The following is a 22,878-nucleotide window of genomic DNA, read 5'->3' on the forward strand; positions in this document are numbered from 1 at the left end:
GCAGAAAAAAAGTATCCCTGACTAAAAGAAGAGCTCTGGGGTGGGAGAGAGTGGCAGATACACAGAACTGGGAAGTCACTGGATCTGGAAAGAGGGAGGGAGGGGAAGCAGGGCAGGACAGGAACCTGAAAACCCAGCCAAGGACCACAGTTGAGGAGTCTGCCTTATCCTAAGAGTCATGAGAAACCATTGAAAGGTTTCTTAGGCCCTGGAACGAGGGCTGGGCTTGTGGGTAGGAACCATGAAACCTGTGAGCCCCAACCAGTTCCCCTCACAAGAACTTTGAAGCATCATGGTGCATATAAGAACAACATGGACAAAAGACACCTCCTAGGACTTCCCTCAGAGAAGGGAATGGCACCCCACTCCAGTGCTCTTGCCTGGAAAATCCTACGGATGGAGGAGCCTGGTAGGCTGCAGTCCATGGGGTCGCTAAGAGTCAGATACGACTGAGCGACTTCACTTTCACTTTTCACTTTCATGCATTGGAGAAGGAAATGGCAACCCACTCCAGTGTTCTTGCCTGGAGAGTCCCAGGGACAGTGGAGCCTGGTGGGCTGCCGTCTATGGGGTCACACAGAGTCGGACACGACTGAAGCGACTTAGCAGCAGCAGCAGCAGGACTTCCCTGGTGATCCAATGGTTAAGACTTCGCCTCCTGGGGGCTTCCCTGGTGGCTCAGTGGTAAAGAATCCACCTACCAATGCTTTTTGAGTTACAGCCAAATTTTGATGAAAACGTGAGCTGCACTGATTTTGTGTTGCAGGATGGGGGAGTCGAGGGGTACTGGGAAAATGAGCACATTTTCAATAGGTTTCCCATATTTGTCTACATTTGCTTCTTTTTGTCCCCCTTCTCTACAAGGATGGTGTTTAAAAAAATTAATGCACATTTAATAATGCAGGAGACACAGGTTCTATCCCTGATCCGGGAAGATTCCACATGCCACGGAGCAACTAGGCCTGTGTGCCGCAACCACTGAGCCCACAGCTGCAGCTACTGAAATCTGGGCACCCTAGAGCCCACACTGTGCAATGAGAGAAGCCCCAGCAACGAGAAACCTGTGAACCACAACTAGAGATTAGCCCCTGCTCTCTGCAACTAGACAAAAGCCCACACAGCACCCAAAACCCAGCACAGCCAAAAAATATAATAAATTAATTGAATTATTTTTTAAAAAAAAGACTTCGCCTTCCAGTGCAGGGGGTATGTGTTCTACCCCTGGCTGGGAGCTAAGATTCAAAACATAAAACAGAAGGAAAATTGTAACAAATTCAATTAAGACTTAAAAAAAGACACCTCCTGAGTCTCCCTCTCTGCTTCTCAGGGTATCAGCTGTGGTCAGCAGCCTATCAGAGAGGTCAGTCCTTTAAGTGTGAAAGGCCCTGAACTGTGAGCCTTCCGGTATTTATTTGCCCACCCAGGTTAAGGAAACAATTCTGCCGACTCAGAAGTCCACATTACCCATCCCGAGTGATGAAATTCTTGCTGGGCTATATTTAAGACTTTTCTGCATCTTTGTTGCAGAATCTGGAAATTCTTTCTGTCCATTTAGGGGCTTTCCATGGGCAAGGCCTCACAGTCCTTTGGCCACAAGGGTTTCGAAAGAAGGTTAGTAATACAGAGATTTCTGCTCTGGAAGTACTGCTCTGGCTCCAGTGTGTGGAACAGGAGGTCCACAGTGGGCGTTGCTGAGAGCAGTGAGGAGGTGAGGTGGCTTGGACCAGTGTGGAGACAACAAAGGAGGGAAAGGGAACAGTCCAAGGGATATTTAGGAGGTAAGTGTCAACAGGCTCAGGAGGTGATGTGGAGATGAGATTCTAGTTTATGAATCACACAACTAGATGGATTCCCAAACTCATTAAAAACTCATAACAAGAGGACTGTCAGTTTCCAGTTCTGCATGTAAGGAGCTTGGGGGTTCCCAGTCAATTCTAACAACAAGTAGCAAGCTGAATAGGCGGAAAAATCACCAACTCTTCTTGGATCCATATGAGAGAGGGGGACACAGTGCAAACTGTTAGAGAGACAAGAGAATGCAGAGCAGTTCAGCTTATGGGGCCAGAAACTTGTGAGCAGAAACCTGTGCAAAACGGTACTGATGAACCTATTTACAGGGAAGGAATGGAGACAGAGACACAGAGAAGAGACTGTGGACCCCGCAGGGGAAGGAGAGGGCGGGGCGAGCTGAGGCAGCAGTGCTGACATGCACACCCTGTCCTGTGTAAACAGATAGCCAGCGGGAAGCCGACGCTTCCACAGGGGGCCCAGTCTGGCGCTCTGTGATGGCCTAGAGGAGTGGGGTCGTGGCGGGGAAGCAGAGAGACTCAAGAAAGAGGGGCTATATGTATATAGTTATGGTTGACTCGCGTTGTTGAGTCAACATTGATTCACGCTGTTGTACGGCAGAAACCAGCACAACATTGTAAAGCGATCATTCTGCAATAAAAAATAAAAACATTAATCCACCATATCAAGCTGAATTGTAAAAAATTTTTTATAATACAGCTTTCGGTAAATTATAGGAAGAAAAGAAGAAGAGATAAAGAAACCTATGGAAGCCAGTAGTGGGGTTAGAAAATCTGAACTGTCATAAGTGAGTTGCTGGAGATGTGGAGTGAACAGTTCCAAGAGTTAAAAACTCCAGGGTGAGCCAGTCACACAGGGGCCCCGATTATGGTGAGACTTACCTCCAGGAGCTTGATCAGGTTCCCACAATAAACATCAGAGGAAAAAAAAAAAATCCCCTTGTGCCTCCAGCCAAAGGAGGAAAGAAACCATTGTGAAACATGTCAGAGCACTGTGTTCTCAACAAAGCCTGCCCTCAGGGGCAACTAGTTAACCAGACCTAACCTGCTGGGATGTGATCAGAGCCTAACTGACCTGGGGGAAGGGAAATACCCAACTCCAGACTGCTTTAGCCACTCGGTCACACTAAAGGGGGAAGAAAAAGCAGAAACACTTGCAAAGTTCACAGTTAGCAGACACAGGCACTAAAAACACTGAGATCTACGTAATCACAGGATGATAGAACACACCCGCCACACACACACACGCACACACACACACACACGTCACCATCAGATTAGTAAAGGATTATTTACAGCAGTTTCTTTTACCCAGTCCATCTTGTCCACGCACCAAGGAAAAATTACAAGCAAAACACACACACATCAGACATGGTAGGGATGTTGAAATTATCAGACAGGAAATTTAAAACAACTATGATTAATATACTAAGGACTTTGATGGGTAAAGTAGACAACACGCAAGAACAGATGAGCAATGTAAGCAGAGAGAGGGAAATCCTATGAAAGAATAAAAAAAAAAAATTGCTAGAGATAAAACAAAACAAAACACTGTAACAGAAATGAAGAATGCCTTTGATGGGCTTATTGGCAGATTGGACATGGCTGAATAAATTATCTCTGAGCTAAAAACCCATAATAGTGCCATTCACTAAGACAAGCGAACATAGGAGGAAGACCAGATTAGGCTTTGGATATGTACATCATCCGATGGAAAAACTTTAAAAGATGAAATGTTTTCTTCCGGCTGGGAATGAACCATGGTGGTTTTGCCCAGTCTACAGAGAAGCATATGGGAACTGGATAGGAAAACAAGACAAAGAAAAGATGGGCTAGTGGCAAAAGGCACAGCTTCGACAGAAACCACAGGTAGTTACTATTTCCCACACCATTTTATTCAGATTACAAAATAAGACACATAAGGAAGCTATGCAGATAAATGTGGAAGAGGCCCTAAAATGGAAAGAACTTCCTAAGTAGTCACCATGGGTCAATTTTTTAAGTGTTTTTCTCTGAGGCTAAGGCAGAGAAACTAGAAGAATCTAACAGATGACAGCTGGAGTTTAGAGGTCATGCTTTATGGAACCTCCATGCTGCTGCAGGCATGGTTGATAAGGTTCTTAGTTTATGGGAGCATACCAAATCCCTCCAGGATCTCTGGAGTTCATTCTACTCCTAAAATTTATGACTTCCCTGGTGGCTCAGACAGTAACGCGTCTGTCTACAATGTGGGACTCCTAAAATTTGGTAATGCTGAATTCACTCCAACAGGACTCAAAACACAGGCCATCATGTCCTTGATGGCTTGGTACGTTTTTGATCCTCTGTGTATGGATCACATCTACCTTCTGAAGGCCACTAGCTTAAGTTAGCCTAGCATTGGAGTCCTGGGCACAACCAGCTGGAAACTTCCTAATAAGCCTGGGGATTCAAGAGGCGATGGTGGGGCCCAAGGGCAAGGGAAGGCAGTGGTTCTACAGAAGCACAGAGCCTAGCAGGGGTCTTGGAACAGGTCCAAGTCTAAGACTGCGCCTCCCACCCAGTATTCGGTCAGCACTGGCATTGTGTTTGGCAACAGAAACACACAGAAATGTAAGGTAACTTATGTGCTAATTCCAGCTACCTCTGGCAAGTATCATCAGCTCCTTCATTTCTACTGAATTAAACAGAATCAGACTATTTTTATTCAGTAACTGTACTCTAATCTCAAACAATTACTAGAAGCTAAAACTTGGCTTTTAGCTTCGGAGTGATGCTGTGTCGTTAATTTTTAATTAGCTTGCTACATTAACGTGTCCATTTACAGATGACAGATAATTAAAATGGTAACACACTTTTTAATAAGTTTGTGTCTGCAGATGTATGTCTACAAGTGAGAAAGGAACAAAAGGAACTCAGAGTTGGACCGTTTTTCCATTTAGAAATAAGCAGTGTACCCCTGTGGGTGGACAAGGTTTTGACATCACCTGCAAGAGAAGAAAGAGGCTCTGAACTGAGTATGTTCCCAGCATGGTGATGTTCACTGGCGTTTTTGTACTGTCTTGTAGGGCACCATATCAGGGGCAACCCTATGAGTATTATTTATTACTTGCATCACAGGGGATCATAATCATATTGTTAAGATGTAGACTGAGAACTCTAGGTTCATTTTTGCAGGAAAAATATATGTAAAGTATTTTAGTCCTTAACCCAAGTATCAAAAGATGAAGCTAATCAAAGGCTATAGCTGGCATGGTGCTCAAAAATACGGATCACTGGAAGTTGAGAGGAGGAACCAAGAGAGTGGCTGACAACCAGAAAACAATAGGATCTTGGCAAACTAGAGGATGGATTCTATCTGTCAAGTTGAGGTTTAATAAGGATGATAAGTATAAGGGATTTCCTTTGCATTCAAAAACCCATTCCACAAGTATTGGTTGGAGGCTGTGCAGTTCAGCAACAACACAGGAAAAAATGTTGTAAGGTTTTAGCTTACTGTACCGCCAGGGCTTCCCTGGTAGCTCAGTTGGTAAAGAATCCACCTGCAATGCAGAAGACCCCGGTTCAATTCCTGGGTTGGGAAGATCCACTGGAGAAGGGATAGACTACCCACTCCAGTATTCTTGGGCTTCTCTTGTGGCTCAGCTGGTAAAGAATCTGCCTGCAATGCAGGAGACCTTGGTTCAAACACTAGGTTGGGAAGATCACTTGTAGAAGGGCAAAGCTACCCACTCCAGTATTCTGGCCTGGAGAATTTCATGGACTATATAGTTCACGGAGCCGCAAAGAGTCGGACTTTCACTTTTCACAGCCAATATGATGTGACTACACAAGAATAATTAGTCCTATATTCCTTTCGTAAAATGCAATAGTATCTGGCAAAACAAAAATAAGTGCTTTGCTCTAGTGAAACCATACCACCACCTGATTATTGCACCCATTTCTTGGGAACACCTGGAGAGGATTTGTCTTAGTTAGGGTCTACTAGGAGAGCCTAGTGTGCTGCAGTCCAAGGGGTCACGAAGAGTCAGGCACGACTTAGCAACTGAACAACAGGCTGCTGATACAATGAGATCTATTGAGTCAATGGCTTAAGGAAAAAAGAAACTTGCTTCTCTCGCATCAACAGCACCAGGTGAGTATTCTAAGATGGTAAGTGGCTCTGTTCCATGTGGTCATTTGGAGAACCAGGTTCCTTCCACAATCATTGCTTTGTCATCCACCAGGGCATTATCATCTACTGGGGCTTCCCTGGTGGCTCAGTGGTAAAGAATCTGCCTGCCAATGCAGATGTGGGTTCAGTCCCTCAGTTGGGAAGATGCCCTGGAGAAGGAAATGGCAACCCACTCTAGTATTCTTGCCTGGGAAATCCCGTGGGCAGAGGAACCTGGAAGGCTACAGGCCATGGGGTCACAAAAAGAGTTGGACATGAATTAACGACTCGACAACAACAACAATGGTGTTGAAACAGGGTTACTACAATGACCTGGTTACAACTGAGGGAGCAGAGGAAGGACATTTCCACCGTCTTGAAGTGCTGACCAAGAATTGCAACTGGGTGGCTCAGCTAATTAACTAAATCTCCTAACTATAATTCTATAGTAACAAAGGGATGGAAGAATGGATTTAGGTAGCTAGATGACAGTTCTCTGCTATAAACTCTTGAAGAAACAGCCATCAGAATGATGGGAGAAAGTTGCATATCATGTTAGGAAGAAAAGTGTTGTGCTTCCCGTGGAAGTGATTAGACTAGTTTATTCTCTGTGGTCCTAGGGGCTCAAACTGAGACATACAGGTAAAGGACTTCCCAAAATAATTATCAGAAGATTAAAATATTGTTTTCTATGGGACTTCCCTGGAGGTCCAGTGATTGAGACTCTGTGCTTCCAGTCAGGGGTTGCAGGTTCGATCCCTGGGCGGGGAACTACGATCCCACATGCCATGTAGCACAGTCAAAAATTTTTTTAAAAGAGGACTTCCTTCTGGAAATGGAAATTCCCTCTTTACTAGAGGTGTTTGAGCAGAAATTTTGGACTCCTTTTAGGGGGGTTAGAGTTTCCTTAAGCATTCCAAGTGACCAAATGCCCCTTTCTAGAGGTGGATTTATGATTTTTATCTAAACTTGTGTTCATAACTCATAGGAGAAGGGACAGGAATACCACAATTTTCTAGGAGCATGCTCTGTGTAAGTCCTTACAACAACCTTTGACGCAGGCATTGTTCCCATATTACCCATGCTCAGAAAGGTTGAGGACCCAGAGCCATTACCTGGCATTCTTGGGATGGTAATTATCACTGATCTGATTGTGCTGCCTCCCAGGATGAAAGTCAAATCTAAACTGTATTCTCTCTTGTCTCCTACCCCCATCGCGTGAGTTCTCAGTCACTCCTTGCGACCCTATGGACTGTAGCCCACCAGACTCCTCTGTTAACAGGATCTTCCAGGCAAGAATACTGGAGTGGGTTGTCATTTCCTTCTCCAGAGGATCTTACTGACGCAGGGCTCGAACTCTTGGCTCCTGGCTCTCCTGCACTGGCAGGCGGATTCTTTACCACTGTGCCACCACGGAAGCCCTGTCTCCCATTCCAAATCCTTTACCTGGTTTATCAAGATTGACTGCCTGAATGGGACTGGCTGTTCTGTAGGACTTAGCACAGGTTAGGAGCATTTTAACACCCGGTCCTTTCCCCAGCTCTTTCTGCTGAGCCAAATGACTGATTAGTCACCCACGCTGTTCCTCAGCCCAGAGGCAGAGCCATCTAGGCAACCAGCAGCTTCTGCCTCTGTCGCTCCTTCCCCCAGCAGAGCAGAGGGATTCTTGTAACCCCAGACGAGACTGCAGTGAATCATTTTCTACTTTCACCTGCCAATGTGGCGGGGAAAAAAAACATACAGTTTAATTTGAAATTAATTCTTCAGCCCCTGTGCATTAAAATGGATGTCAAAAGTGAATTAATCACCACTGAAGCTTCCACCCTAGAAAATGTACCCAGATTCCTTCCAAAGAGGATGACTCACGCCAAGCACCTGTTTTGTCTCCTTAGTAACTGCTCTTAGATGTCCCTCTTATGTTTGCATCCAGGCCAGCACAGCAAAGTGACTGGGGGAAGGGAAGAGGTTCACCGCATACAGAGTGTGCTCTAGGCAGAATGTCGCCTGTAACACCGTCTGAGGATCGGCTTGTGCTTTATGGGCTCGCTCTGCATCTCTGTTATAACCCCAGCATTGATTCAGCTGCAGACTCAGTGTGGGACCGAAGTCTGGAAAATTACTAATGGCCTCAGGGAAGGCTTGGTGACACACAATAAAATTGGTTCTGGTGTAATCTCTGCATTGGGAAGTTGGATTTATCTCTGTATTAGAAATGGGCTTCTTTCGCCTTTGACCTTTTGATGCAATTAGAGTTAGACACACAAATCTATCAAGGAGGTGGGTGGGGTGGATGGGAGAGGCTTCAATCAAATGACTTTTCCTGCTCAACCACAGGAAATGATATTCTAAGAACTGGGGGCAGCCGGGTGGGGCGGGGCAGGGCAGTTATGCTTCTCCGATTTTTTGGTCTCTCCCTGGCGTTGGGGTAAAATAGAAAGGGTGTTTGGATCAAGAGATGAATACTCATGTCCCAGTGTGTTCCCAGCCACTCAGGGGCTGCTGCCTGTAAAGAAAGCACAGACATGGCTTCTCAGGGTTTCCTGTTCGGAAACTGAGGGATTTATCTCCATGACGTCATTAACCCTTCCAAGTCTAAAATTTGACATAATTTCCTGGGATGTTAAGCATTTTGAAGTTAGAACTAAGCAGCTTAACACAAATTTATTGGGCCAGAGATCATCCAGAATAGAAGATTACTTATCCCTTTATTTTACAAATCCTGTCCTGAGAAGTTACAGGTCACAGAAAATTCAGGTCTTTCCATAGTTTTCTTTTTTTGTTTGTTTCTATTTTTAGCACAATTTAACATGCTTCCTAGACAGCATATTGAAAAGCAGAGACATTACTTTGCCAACAAAGGTCCGTCTAGTCAAGGCTATGGGTTTTCCAGTAGTCATGTATGGATGTGAGAGTTGGACTGTGAAGAAAGCTGAGCACTGAAGAATTGATGCTTTTGAACTGTGGTGTTGGAGAAGACTCTTGAGAGTCCCTTGGACTGCAAAGAGATCCAACCAGTCCATTCTGAAGGAGATCAGCCCTGGGATTTCTTTGGAAGGACTGATGCTAAAGCTGAAACTCCAGTACTTTGGCCACCTCATGCGAAGAGTTGACTCATTGGAAAAGACTCTGATGCTGGGAGGGATTGGGGGCAGGAGGAGAAGGGGACAACAGAGGATGAGATGGCTGGATGGCATCACTGACTTGATGGACGTGAGTTTGAGTGAACTCCGGGAGTTGGTGATGGACAGGGAGGCCTGGCATGCTGCAATTCATGGGGTCGCAAAGAGTCGGACATGACTGATCGACTGAACTGAATTGAACTGAACATGCTTCCAGTCAAATAGTTCTACAAGACTATTACGAAAAATAGCCATTCTCACCTGCCCTCCTTTTCCTAATCCCCCAAAATAGTTACTTTTAAAAATGTTTTTAACTGATTCTATCATTAACTTTAATATCTCTAAATATTTTATTGTTTCAGTCTCAGGTATAGCTTGAAACAGAAAACACACATTTTCCAATCCTCTCTTCTCTCTGTGTAGTTATATTATAATTCTGTTTAGATCGGTAATCAATATTTAATTTGATGACATAAATATTATTTACAGTTGAGCTATGAAGTGTATCATAATTGCTTTTCCTTTCTGTTTTCTTTTCCCCGAAGTTAATAATTACTATGTTTTTATTTTGCTAAATTTTCTATGTGTGTGCATGTGTGCTGTTGCTCAGTCGTATCTGACTCTTTGTGACGCCATGGACTCCTCTGTCCATAGAAATTTCCCGGCAAGAATACTGGAGTGGGTTGACGCTTCCTACTCCAGGGGATCTTCCTGACGCAGGTATACAACCTGGGTCTCTTGCGTCTCCTGCATTGGCAGGAAGATTCTTTACCACTGCGCCACCTGGGAAGACCAATTTTCCATGCATAATCACAAATCCAACTCAAATTCCCTATAGTTGTGTCTATATTGTATTTTAAAACTCCTAAATGTGTGGAACAAATTTCATATTCTTGAAGACAGATCTCCCAGAAACTTCTGAGCTGCTTCCGTCTGGACCAGCTGTTTTCACAACCTGCTATACACTGGTCTCCACTGTGCTCCCCAGTGACCATTCTCCCGGGAATACCCGGCACCCCATCTTGTGTAGGCTCTTTGGTTTTCTGGATCCTCTGTCTTGGTTTAATTTCTAACTTTAGCAGAACATTTCCTCTAGAATATTCCTAAGAAAGGTACATGGGGGGTGCTTTCTTACCATGACTTTAATTTGCATTTACCTCATAACTAATGATGTGGAGCACATTTTCATACATCTGTTGACCATTTGGATCTCCTCCTGGGTGAAATGCCTGCAGAAAACTTTGGTCCATTTTTGGGGAAAGGAGAGAGAGTAGTAATATCCATTTTTTCTTATTGATTTATAGGAGTTATTCAGTTTAGTTCAGTCTCTCAGTCGTGTCCGACTCTTTGCCACCCCATGAATCGCAGCACGCCAGGCCTCCCTGTCCATCACCAACTCCCGGAGTTCACTCAAACTCACGTTCATCGAGTCAGTGATGCCATCCAGCCATCTCATCCTCTGTCGTCCCCTTCTCCTCCTGCCCCCAATCCCTCCCAGCATCAGAGGCTTTTCCAATGAGTCAACTCTTCTCATGAGGTGGCCAAAGTACTGGAGTTTCAGCTTTAGCATCATTCCTTCCAAAGAACACCCAGGGCTGATCTCCTTCAGAATGGACTGGTTGGATCTCCTTGCAGTCCAAGGGACTCTCAAGAGTCTTCTCCAACACCACAGTTCAAAAGCATCAATTCTTTGGCACTCAGCTTTCTTCACAGTCCAACTCTCACATCCATACATGACCACTGGAAAAACCATAGCCTTGACTAGATGGACCTTTGTTGGCAAAGTAATGTCTCTGCTTTTTAATATGCTATCTAGGTTGGTCATAACTTTCCTTCCAAGGACTAAGAGTCTTTTAATTTCCTGGCTGCAATCACCATCTGCAGTGATTTTGGAGCCCCCCAAAATGAAGTCTGACACTGTTTCCACTGTTTCCCCATCTATTTCCCATGAAGTGATGGGACTAGATGCCATGATCTTCATTTTCTGAATGTTGAGCTTTAAGCCAACTTTTTCCACTCTCCTCTTTCACTTTCATCAAGAGGCTTTTTAGTTCCTCTTCACTTTCTGCCATAAGGGTTGTGTCATCTGCATATCTGAGGTTATTGATATTTCTCCTGGCAATCTTGATTCCAGCTTGTGCTTCTTCCAGCCCAGCATTTCTCATGATGTACTCTGCATGTAAGTTAAATAAGCAGGGTGACAATATACAGCCTTGACGTACTCCTTTTCCTATTTGGAACCAGTCTGTTGTTCCATGTCCAGTTCTAACTGTTGCTTCCTGACCTACATATAGGTTTCTCAAGAGGCAGGTCAGGTGGTCTGGTATTCCCATGTCTTTCAGAATTTTCCACAGTTTATTGTGATCCACACAGTCAAAGGCTTTGGCATAGTCAATAGAGCAGAAATAGATATTTTTCTGGAACTCTCTTGCTTTTTCTATGATCCAGTGGATGTTGGCAATTTGATCTCTGGTTCCTCTGCCTTTTCTCAAACCAGCTTGAACATCTGGAAAGTTCACAGTTCACGTATTGCTAAAGCCTGGCTTGGAGAATTTTGAGCATTACTTTACTAGCATGTGAGATGAGTGCAATTGTGCGGTAGCTTGAGCATTCTTTGGCATTGCCTTTCTTTGGGACTGGAATGAAAACTGACCTTTTCCAGTCCTGTGGCCACCTCTGAGTTTTCCAAATTTGCTGGCATATTGAGTGCATCACTTTCATAGCATCATCTTTTAGGATTTGAAATAGCTCAACTGGAATTCCATCACCTCCACTAGCTTCGTTCGTACTGATGCTTTCTAAGGCCCACTTGACTTCACATTCCAGGATGTCTGGCTCTAGGTCAGTGATCACACCATCGTGATTATCTGGGTCGTGAAGATCTTTTTTGTACTGTTCTTCTGTGTACTCTTGCCACCTCTTCTTAATATCTTCTGCTTCTGTTAGGTCCATACCATTTCTGTCTCAATAAAGAGCCCATCTTTGCATGAAATGTTCCCTTGGTATCTCTAATTTTCTTGAAGAGATTACACACATATCAAGTCTGGATATATCAGATATATGTATTATAAATAGCCATATCTGAGGCTTGCTTTTTGGTTCTCATCTTTTTTTTAGTAAAGTTCTTAACTTTAATAATCCCAATTTATCCATTTTTTCATTTATGCCTAATACTTTTGGTAATCCATGAAAGATATCTTTGCATATTCCAATGTTACATTCCTATGTTATTTTCACACTTAAGTCCACAATCAACTTAGAATTGGTGTAATGAATGGTGCAAAGTAGAAATCAATATTTATTTTTTCCAGTTAGATGTCCAATTGGCTTAGTATTATCTACTGAAAAGACTATATACATTTCCACTGTTTTTCAGTAGTTATCTTTGTTATGAATCAAACGGCGTAACAGGTGTTCCTCTATTTCTGAACCCTTTTTTCCCCTTTAACCTGTTTGTCTCTCCTTGCATAATATCACACTGTCCTAATTACTGTGTGTGTTAGTCACTCAGTCATGTCCAACTTTTTGCGACCCCACGGACTGTAGCCCACCAGGCTCCTCTGTCCATGGGATTCTCCAGGCAAGAATACTGGAGTGGGTTGCCATTCCTCCCCCAGGGGATCTTCCCGACCTAGGGACCCAGGGACGGAATCGCATCTGTTACCTCTGACCTGCATTGGCAGGCGGCTTCTTTATCACTAGCGCCACCTGGGAAGCCCCCGTAATTACTGTTGCATTGTATAAGTCTTTATATTCATCAAGATAAGTTCCCAATTTGATTCTTCAAGATTGTCTTGATTATTCTTGGCCCTAAGTTGTTCCCTGTAAAATTCAGAAGCAATCTGTCAGTTAACACACATATGTGCACACAAACTCTGCAAAGTTTTGATTGAAATTCCATGAAGTTTATAAATCAGTTTGGGGAGAACTGCTTTCCAGTTTTGAGTCTTTCAATCCATGAGTATGGTATATTTAAGAAGACTAAAATCTATTATTTAAGTCTTCTTTGATTTCTGTTCCTAGTGTTTTGTGGGTTTGGATATAGAGGTATAACACATATTTGAATAAGTATGTTTTATGCTAATATAAATGATATCATTAAAAAGTTTTATTTCTGCTTGTTTCTTTCTAATGTTCAGATATACAGTTGAATTTTGTATATTGACCTTGTATCCAGAGACTTTGTTAAATTCATTTTTTAAGTTTATTTTTATGAGTTTTCAATGTACTAAATTATATTATCTGCATATCATGATGGTTTTATATATTCCTTTCAAGTCTTTATGATATTTCTTTATTTTTTGGTCCTGATTTCATTGCCCGGAAACTCTAATAAAATGTTGATTAGAACTGATGCAGTCATCTCTGACTTATTACTGATCTCAGGAGAAAGCTTTTAATATTTCCCCATTAAGTACAAAGTTTGATGTAGGTTGTTGCAGAAACATTTTTAATTTTAAGTTAAAGAAATTTCTTTCTGTTTCTAGCTTTCTGCAAGTCCTTTGGGAAGCTGAAATTTACCAAATAATTATGCTGCATCTATTGAGATCATCATATAATTTTCCCCCTTTATTCTGTTAAGACAGAAAATTGCATTGGTTGATTTTTCTAATGTTAAACAATCATGCATTCCTAGAATAAGCTCAACTTGGTCATGATAATTAATTCATTTTATATATAATATTGAATTCTATTTGTTAATATTTTGTTTATGATTTCTGCAACTAGGCTCATGAGTGTGAAAAGCCTGTAACATTCTTTTCTTGTTCCGTTTTTATCAGATTCTTATGTCAAGGGCTATCTCTGGAATTTTGGCCCTTGAAGTCCTGGCTGCCATGGTTGTTTTCTGGTATCTTCAAATAGCTGAGTTCTTTTAAAAATTGCTCTTCAGCTCTTATAATTGTGCTCAGGGGAGGGTCTGTCATAAGCTACTCGATGATAGCCACAAACAAAACTTTTGCCTTTTACAAATGTGATGAACCAACAGAACTTCAAACAAATCCCTAACCATTAGTTAACCTTTTGACCTCTTTCAGTTCCTGAAAAATTCTTTGGTTACTCAAAGTGTAGTTTTGACTTTCAGTGGCACTTACTGCTCACATCTGTTAAAACAGAGTTGTAGGGGAATAAATGAAAAATTAATTATAGACACAATATCCTGTCCCCATAAAGAGGGAAAATCCAATTTAGTTGAAAAATGTTAATGTGTCTGTCTTTGATATTCTTCAAGTATTAATCAATTATTATAGTAAAAAGGCACCATAGCACCCTCAATGATAGAACTCAAAAAATTTCATTGAACAGAAGAGGGGGCCTAACTATTCATATCCTATAACAACTATCTGGAAGAGAAAGACTTTATCTGGGCAGCAAGATGAACAAGTTATATTTATTAATTTTAAACAGATGTTAAATAAATTTCTTGGATTTGGCTAAGGAATATGGCACGCATCCTATAGTAACGAAATATATGGAAAGGTCAATCTGAAATAGAAATATCTACAAAGAGGAGGGTGAGGTGAGAATAGAGAAGTTGAGATAATTCTTTTTTTTTTAACTCCTACTATTTGCCAGGTGCTTTGTGTGGGGGCTCTGCTGGCATTCTTACTTAATCCCTGCAAACATGAGATATTTTTAAGATTTTCTTTGATGTGGACCATTTTTAAAGTCTTTTTTAAATTTGTTACAATATTTCTTCTGTTTTATGTTTTGGTTTTTTGGCCACCAGGCATGTGGGATCCTACAGGGATCGACCCCTCACACCCCGTATTGGAAGACAAAGTCTTAACCACTGGACCACCAGAGAAGTCCCCCATAATGAGGTATTTTTATTCCCACTTTATAAAAAAGGAAATTAAGCCTCAGTTAGAATAAACAACTTTTTCTAAAAATCACAAAGACAGTACGTGGAATTCAAATCAAGCTGTTTGACTCCAGAGTCCATACACTTCCTACTAAACCAGGCTGAGATTACACAGAGGACAAACGAGGTTTTCTTATCAGTGAAGATTAGATTCTCTATTAGTAAGCCCTGTAAAAGGGAATTGTGGGAAGGAAGAGTTGAGTTATGTGTTCATGGTTTGTTGGGTAAGGATTTTATTTGGGGTGTGTATTTCCTTTGTCTCTGGAGTTCTTGCTATATTCTCAAATAAAAACATTTCCTGTTTACTACTGACTGGGCTCACATCCAATAACCAAGCAATATAAACAAATTCCAACATTTTTCTATCCAGTGTGGAGTTAACATTCTGTGTGTCTGTGACTGACCTGCTCAGTGGTCTAGGAAACAGTGCCAATTAAGGCCAGGTCATGGGTTAGATCTGTATTTTCTAAATGTGTTTTATAGAACACATTAGTTTTACATGATAGGGATGGATATTATTCAGGAAAAATTAATTTTTTAGATTAGGGATGGTTTATAGCCAAATATGTTTAATAAAATCTGGATTAAACCAAGTTAAACAAATTTATTTCAGACTTTTCTACACCTGAAATATTAATATATACTCTTTAGAGGTAGGTATAGTGTAAGTATTTTCAAAATTTATTTGGCTCCAAAATGCTGTATCTGAGGAACATCTCCTAGAATGGTTGTTACAAGACCATACTTAGGGGAGGGAGGGGTTACATGTTTCATAGGCCAATTAGTTTTGCAGCAACACACTACACTGTCGGCCACAGGAGGAAGATATAAAAGTATTGTGTACTGAAAATCTGCACAATCTAAAAGCTGAGGATTACATTTCATTCAGTGGATTTACTGAGGACTTAAGCCCAGGAGACAGCCTCTCAGATTGCTCTAGGGAAGAGATCAGGGAGGAGCCAGGATATATAGGAATTTTGCAAAAAACCAAACAAAGGAAAAAGCAGGTAGTGGGAACATTAAAAGATTACTGTTGATTAAAGAAAACTAGATCTCAAGTTAACGGATTTAGTGCTTTCCTGTGTAGGGGAAGATACTGGAGCCTGGGCTTATTGACCTTGTTCCTTTGATAAGCACCTTAACTATCTAAGGCCAGTATCCTGCTTTCTCCATCCTGAATCCCCTCAGGGTACATCTTTGGGGTTAGCTGCAGAGGCTGGTGGCTTGATGGCTACAACATCCTTTGTTTACTGACATGGTAGGCAACATTCTTCATCCACAGTATAGACAAAGCAGCCCCATGGTCTGGGCCACCTGGTGAAGAGGTATAGATCCCATCACAAAAGGGTTAGAGAGCCTGAGTGACCTCCTGAAGGCTTAGTGTAGAGGGGACTCCTGCATGGGAGTCTTCTACATTCTAAGATTCTCTGTTTCTGTGAAAACCGTAATTCCTTCTAGAAAAAAAAAAAAAGTGGCAACTTATAACTATGTATATTAATTAGATAATGACTCTGCAGTCATAACAAAGAGATCCACAATACAAGGTTTAAATAAAACAGAAGTTTATTTCTTCTGTAAAAGTCCCAAGGGGAGTACTTCGGTTGCTAGGTTGGCTGGATTCTGGGAGATGCCTCAGGGTCCCAGGTTCCTTCCATCTCATTGATCTGCTCCCGTGGGGCATTAGCCTCTTCTCCATGACTGCAGCTGACTCTCTGGTAGGTGTGCTTTCCATTTAATGAACGAGAGTCCTAGGCAAGCAATTTTCTTTCAATTAGCTTAAGCTGAAGTCACTAGCATCAGATCATCCCCAAGTTTACTGATTGAGGGACAATAGAATCACAGTCATGCTAGCTGCAAAGTTGACTGGGAAATTCAGTCTCTAACTAGGCAGTTAGGTGACCAGTTAATAAGAAGGGAAGAAGAGATTTTTAGAAGAACAACTAAGATTCTGCCACACTGTAGTTGAGATAAACACTAGCTGGTAATCACTACCTGGGCATGACTCCATTTACTAATGAACGGCCAGTTTAGGCTGACCAAATCCTTCCAAGAAAAATATTGAGTTCCTGTCAGTGTGATACTCAAATACTCCAATTTACAAAGCAAGGAATTTCTCAGAACAGCTCTGATTATCTGTCCGGGCTGAGGATCAGTGCTGAAAGTCTGAGCTTTAAGGTTCAGTAAACAATTCATAGTCTATTTCCTTGCAGGTTTGTTTCTTATTGTCCTTTAGTTTCCTAAGCTAATTTTTTTTTTTTTTTAATGTCTCAAGACGGGAGGAAAATTGGCAAATCTAGAATTTCAACAATTTCAGCAACCTATCACACTATGGGGACCAGCTCATGGGGTGTGGTAAAAAATAAAATAAAAATAATAGTGATAAAGTCCCTCAGATAAGAAACCAATTGTCCTTAAATATTTTTAATTTTGGGTTTTTTATAATGTTTTGACATCTTTAGAAAACCTTTCTGGCTGGGGAGAGACTGTCTACCTGGGCTAGCTAATTTGTAGAGACATGAAAAAGGACCCAGTCAGGAACATGCCCTTGTTATGCAAACTAACCCGTCCAGAGCTCTACTTCCTCTATGGGGCCCACAGGCCCCAGAATGCAATATTCCTCTGCCTTCGTCATCCCTGAGCCAAGTTCCAGGCTTCTAGGGACCACCCCGAGAGCCCAAAGCCTACAGAACTTACTCAAAGTAGGCAATCCTAAACTGTTGACCCTGCTCTGCGTTGCTTTTGCCAAGGAAACACCAATAAAGTCTCTGGGCTAAAGTTTCCCCTCCCTCTTGCCTTCTGCCTCCTGGCTACCCTGATGATTTTCCCATGTAGCCTTGCGTGGCGTGCTGTGCTCTTATGGACCTGTGAGTATAACAAACTTTATTTTTTCCTGAGCCTTTCCGCTGTCACCTTTTCTGGCCACACCTAACTGGCCATTTCACAAAAGAATACAAAACAGCAGGCTAGAGGGGTTTACACAACCCATGCAGAGCCCCCAAAACAGTCTGCTGGTCTGCCTGCCTTGCATTTCACTTCATCCCTCCCTAAGGACTGCTGTCACTTGTCCCAGGATTTTCGGTTCTGCTCCTTTCCTTAGAATTATTCCCATGCAAGGGCGACACTCCCCTTTGCAAAGCCAAGGTCACGACCAAGTCTGCAGAGTAGGTGGAGTCCATGTGGAACAATTCAGGGGATGAAATCCCCAAAATGACTTCTCTGACCACCTGCAGCAGGGATTTCACCATCTCGGAATTACTGGGGATTTGAAACTCTCTGAGGTCTTTAAGAGATCCTTCTTAAAGTGAAAATACCTCAGGAGAGGAAAATATCACAAGTTAATTATCCTTAGACCTGGTCATTGGGACCACCTGGAGAGTACCCCCCCCCCCGCCCCCCCGCCACCCCCGCCTACTAAATAAGAAGCTCTGGAGTAAGACCTAGACTTTTATATTTTATTTTCAACTTTCCAGATAATTCTATGCCCAGGTTTTGGAACCAGGGACTTATGCCATCCTCAGTTAATAATTCTGAGGATTCATCGACACCTGAAAGATGTTTTCAGAAAATAGCAAATGAAGCAACTGACAAACAACTAATCTCAAAAATATACAAGCAACTCCTACAGCTCAACTCCAGAAAAATAAATGACCCAATCAAAAAATGGGCCAAAGAACTAAATAGACATTTCTCCAAAAAAGACATACAGATGGCTAACAAACACATGAAAAGATGCTCAACATCACTCATTATCAGAGAAATGCAAATCAAAACCACTATGAGGTACCATTTCACGCCAGTCAGAATGGCTGTGATCCAAAAGTCTACAAGCAATAAATGCTGGAGAGGGTGTGGAGAAAAGGGAACCCTCTTACACTGTTGGTGGGAATGCAAACTAGTACAGCCACTATGGAGAACAGTGTGGAGATTCCTTAAAAAACTGGAAATAGAACTGCCTTATGATCCAGCAATCCCACTGCTGGGCATACACACTGAGGAAACCAGAAGGGAAAGAGACACGTGTACCCCAGTGTTCATCGCAGCACTGTTTATAATAGCCAGGACATGGAAGCAACCTAGATGCCCATCAGCAGATGAATGGATAAGAAAGCTGTGGTACATATACACAATAGTGTATTACTCAGCCATTAAAAAGAATACATTTGAATCAGTTCTAATGAGGTGGATGAAACTGGAACCTATTATACAGAGTGAAGTAAGCCAGAAAGAAAAACACCAATACAGTATACTAACGCATGTATATGGAATTTAGAAAGATGGTAACAATAACCCTGTGTACGAGACAGCAAAAGAGACACTGATGTATAGATCAGTCTTGTGGACTCTGTGGGAGAGGGAGAGGGTGGGAAGATTTGGGAGAATGGCATTGAAACATGTGTAATATCATGTATGAGACGAGTTGCCAGTCCAGGTTCGATGCATGATGCTGGATGCTTGGGGCTGGTGCACTGGGATGGCCCAGAGGGAGGGTATGGGGAGGGAGGAGGGAGGAGGGTTCAGGATGGGGAGAACGGGTATACCTGTGGCGGATTCATTTCGATGTTGGGCAAAACTAATACAATATTGTAAAGTTTAAAAATAAAAAAAATAAAAAAGAAATGATAGTCTGGGAAAGGAAAGAGTGAGAATGGGAAGGCTCTGGAATTCCATGGAAAGGCTTGAGAAACTAGCATGGCTCCTTCTCAGTCTCATGTTTAGCCTTGACTCAAAATGGCTATTTGCAAAACAAGACCCCTCTTTAGCAATTTTAGATCAGACACCTTATGGAAATGTCTGATCCCACTCTATTTGTGTAGCTCCAGCTTCTCGGGTTGGAGAAGGCAATGGCACCCCACTCCAGCACTCTTGCCTGGAAAATCCCATGGACAGAGGAGCCTGGTGGGCCGCAGTCCATGGGGTCGCTAAGAGTCGGACATGACTGAGCGACTTCATTTTCACTTTTCACTTTTCATGCAATGGAGAAGGAAATGGCAACCCACTCCAGTTCTTGCCTGGAGAATCCCAGGGACAGGGGAGCCTGGTGGGCTGCCGTCTATGGGGTCGCACAGAGTCAGACATGACTGAAGCGACTTAGCAGCAGTAGCTTCTCGGGTGGCTCAGTGGTAATGATTCTGCCTGTAATGTAGGAGATACAGAAGACATGGGTTTCTTCCCTGAGCTAGGAAGATCCCCTGGAGAAGGAAATAACAACCCACTCCAGTGTCCTTGCATGGAAAATTCCATGGAGAAAGGAGCCTGGCAGACTACAGTCCATGGGTTCACAAAAGAGTCAGACACGACTTAACAATTAAACCACCACAATTCTGTTTATAATTGCCAGGAAATATTAAGCAGCATTTTATTTTTATCTTTTTGTTTTCCCCTCATTTGTAAGATCAAATAGAGTAAGGGTGTTGGAGTTGGAATAATCTTCCAAATACCGGGAGGAATCCTTAAAAGGTTTAAATGACTCCATCCTCACTTGCAGCCAGGTCTACAGAACTTCTAGGAAAGGCGTTGGTTCCCTTTCCTGAGACTGAAAGAGAAAGACAAGCCACAGGATCCTGCAGTTTCCTCTGTCTGTGTGTATTAGAATCTTCAGATCAGGGGCCTGTTCCTTAACATCTGACTTCATCTTTTCTGCTTGATAGTCAAGTCTATTTTCTCTTGTTTTCTACCTTCTGGAGAAATGGAGAACAGCTGTTGGGGGACCTCCTGATCCCTGAAGGCTGAAGAATTCCCCCATTAACATTCTTTTTTTCAGACTAACTCTGATTTCCATAACCGTTCTTAGGGTCTCATTTCTTATTCCTTTATTTTTATAGCTCTCTTTTGGATGTAGTTTCTTATAACAAGAAATGAATCAATGCCAAATATAACCAGAGAGTTCTTTCCCGTATTTTCTGAGACGTTCTCCAATTAATATGGTCATCCCCATTTTTAAAACAACAGCTTTGCTGGCTATTGCTAATTTAGATTCAATTTGTGGTCCACATGTTCTTGGCTTATTGGGGAAAGCTGCTTGGTGTAGAGAAAATAGCTCCAGGCTAGAAATGCAGGGGCTTATGTTTTAGACCAATTTTGTCACAATTAAACTGTATATCTCCTTTTTTACTTTTTAAAATGCATTTTTTTGGCAACTGGAGAGGGCCCGTTCTCAGGCACCAAGGACCTACCACAGCCAAAAGTAAAAATAAAAACCAAAATAAAATACCTAAGTATTTGAAATCCATTCTTAACATACTTTTCTTTTTTAACTTAGTGCATTTGCTCTGTAATATAATTACTAATAAACTTGGGTTTGTGTCTCGCTTCTTAAAAAATGCATTTTGATAGTTTGTGACATCTACAAAGTGAATCAGATGAACTAGCTGACCTTTAAATTCACTCCCACTATAAATCCTTATTCCTACTTCTTAAAATTTTGATTCATTTCAGATTTTTCAGTGAAGCAATCTAGGCACCCACGGCACTTTATTTGTACATTTCTTAGAGCTGTATCACTTTCTGCCTATGATATAATCTCTTTTTTAAAGACTTTTTAAAAATGTGGATCATGTTTTAAAGTCTTTATTGAATTTGTCACAATATTGTTTTATGTTTTGGCTTTTTGACCATGAGGCACGTGGGATCTTAGCTCTGGGACCAGGAATCAAGCCTGCACCCCCTTAACTGGAAGACAGGGACTGCTCCTGACTGCCACAGAAGTCCCTGTAATATAATCTTTGTGTTGTACAATGCATGCCACAGTTTTCCTGCTAGACCAAAAACTCCTTAAAGGCAGAGCCCAAGTAACTCCATGACTGGCTTGAGCACAGTACTTTACAATAAACATTTGTTGAATGAGTCTGTGTGTGAATGTTTAATGTTCCTCTGGCAAGTCAAAAGTAACAATTTGGGGACCAGGCAAATTTGTCCTCTGTGCCCCTGTAGCTTTATTTCTGGATCCCTGTCCCTCCCCTGTGGTGAGAAGCATCCACTGTTTGTACTGGCCTCTTGTGGATAGTTTACTGCATGTTCCTGCATCAATGACAGGACTGATAACTATGGATAAACAAGATCGTTTTCCCCAGGAGGGACTCTGAGACTTTTAGGACTTTCAGTCAAAGAGAACAAAGACGCCACAGTGCTGGTCAGAAAGAAAGAAAGCCTAGGTTAGGAAATCAGAGAAAAGTGTGAGTTGAAAAAGAAGTATTTGAAGTAGAAGGAGAACAGATCCCCTGAGCAACCCAAAACAAAGAGATTAAACTCTTCCCAAAGGTTGCAGGCAGAAGCATGATATTAGGGGACTTCCCTGGTGCTCCGTTGGCTAAGACTCTGCAAACCCAGTGCATCAGGCCCAGGTTCAATCCCTGGTCAGGACACTAGATCATGCATGCTGCAACTAGAGTTCACACAGCACAACTAAAATCTGGCACAGCCAAATGAAAGAAAAAAGATATTTGGACTCACGGAAATTGGGGAGAATGGTCTCAAAAGCTAGACACTTACCGGCTCTGGGAAACCATGATTTCCTCACTTGCAAATACTTTGAACTTCTATTGACTCACTGGCTGGAGACAGCCTGTATTACAGCAGACCAGAGACCAGAAGGGCATGGAGTGAGTATTGTCATGATGACAACTTAAAAATTGGAGTCGGGGGTTGGGGTGAGAGATTGGAGGGCTTCCAGGCTGAAAGTGCAACATGGCGGCCCCCAGCACTCAGGGGAACACACTGATAATGAGCTGTCTGCTGCTTCTGCCTCCATCCCAGGAGGTCAGCAATAGGCACAGCTAACTGCTGCCGACCATTCTTTATGCTCTTTTCTTGGAAGACATTGGGTAGGCCTAATAAAAGAGAGATTGCAATTTATTTTTAATCTTTCTTAAGTCTTTGACTCAGTGGAATAGAATTCAATGTGGGTAAGAGTACCAGAATTCAACAGAGACACAACAGATATTGACGTTCACACAGAGG

General features: G+C 42.3%; 1 long non-coding RNA gene across 7 annotated transcripts in view; it reads right to left on the reverse strand.

Moving 5' to 3' along the window:
* The window catches only part of LOC147361455 (uncharacterized), a 156,154-nt gene that overhangs the window by 73,309 nt on the left and 59,967 nt on the right, over nucleotides 1-22,878 (reverse strand). For 3 of the 7 annotated variants that reach the window (XR_015137927.1, XR_015137930.1, XR_015137931.1), the window contains one exon: nucleotides 16,468-16,670. The exons of the other annotated variants lie outside the window; for them this stretch is intronic. This is a non-coding gene — a long non-coding RNA (uncharacterized LOC147361455). Of the gene's footprint in view, nucleotides 1-16,467; nucleotides 16,671-22,878 lie in introns of those variants that run through there. 7 annotated transcript variants of the gene reach the window in all.

Source organism: Bos grunniens, chromosome 12 (genome assembly GCF_055505025.1).
Source record: "Bos grunniens cultivar Pamir isolate PY7600 chromosome 12, Bosgru_T2T1.0, whole genome shotgun sequence".
In the NCBI taxonomy this organism is placed as follows: Eukaryota; Metazoa; Chordata; class Mammalia; order Artiodactyla; family Bovidae; genus Bos; species Bos grunniens.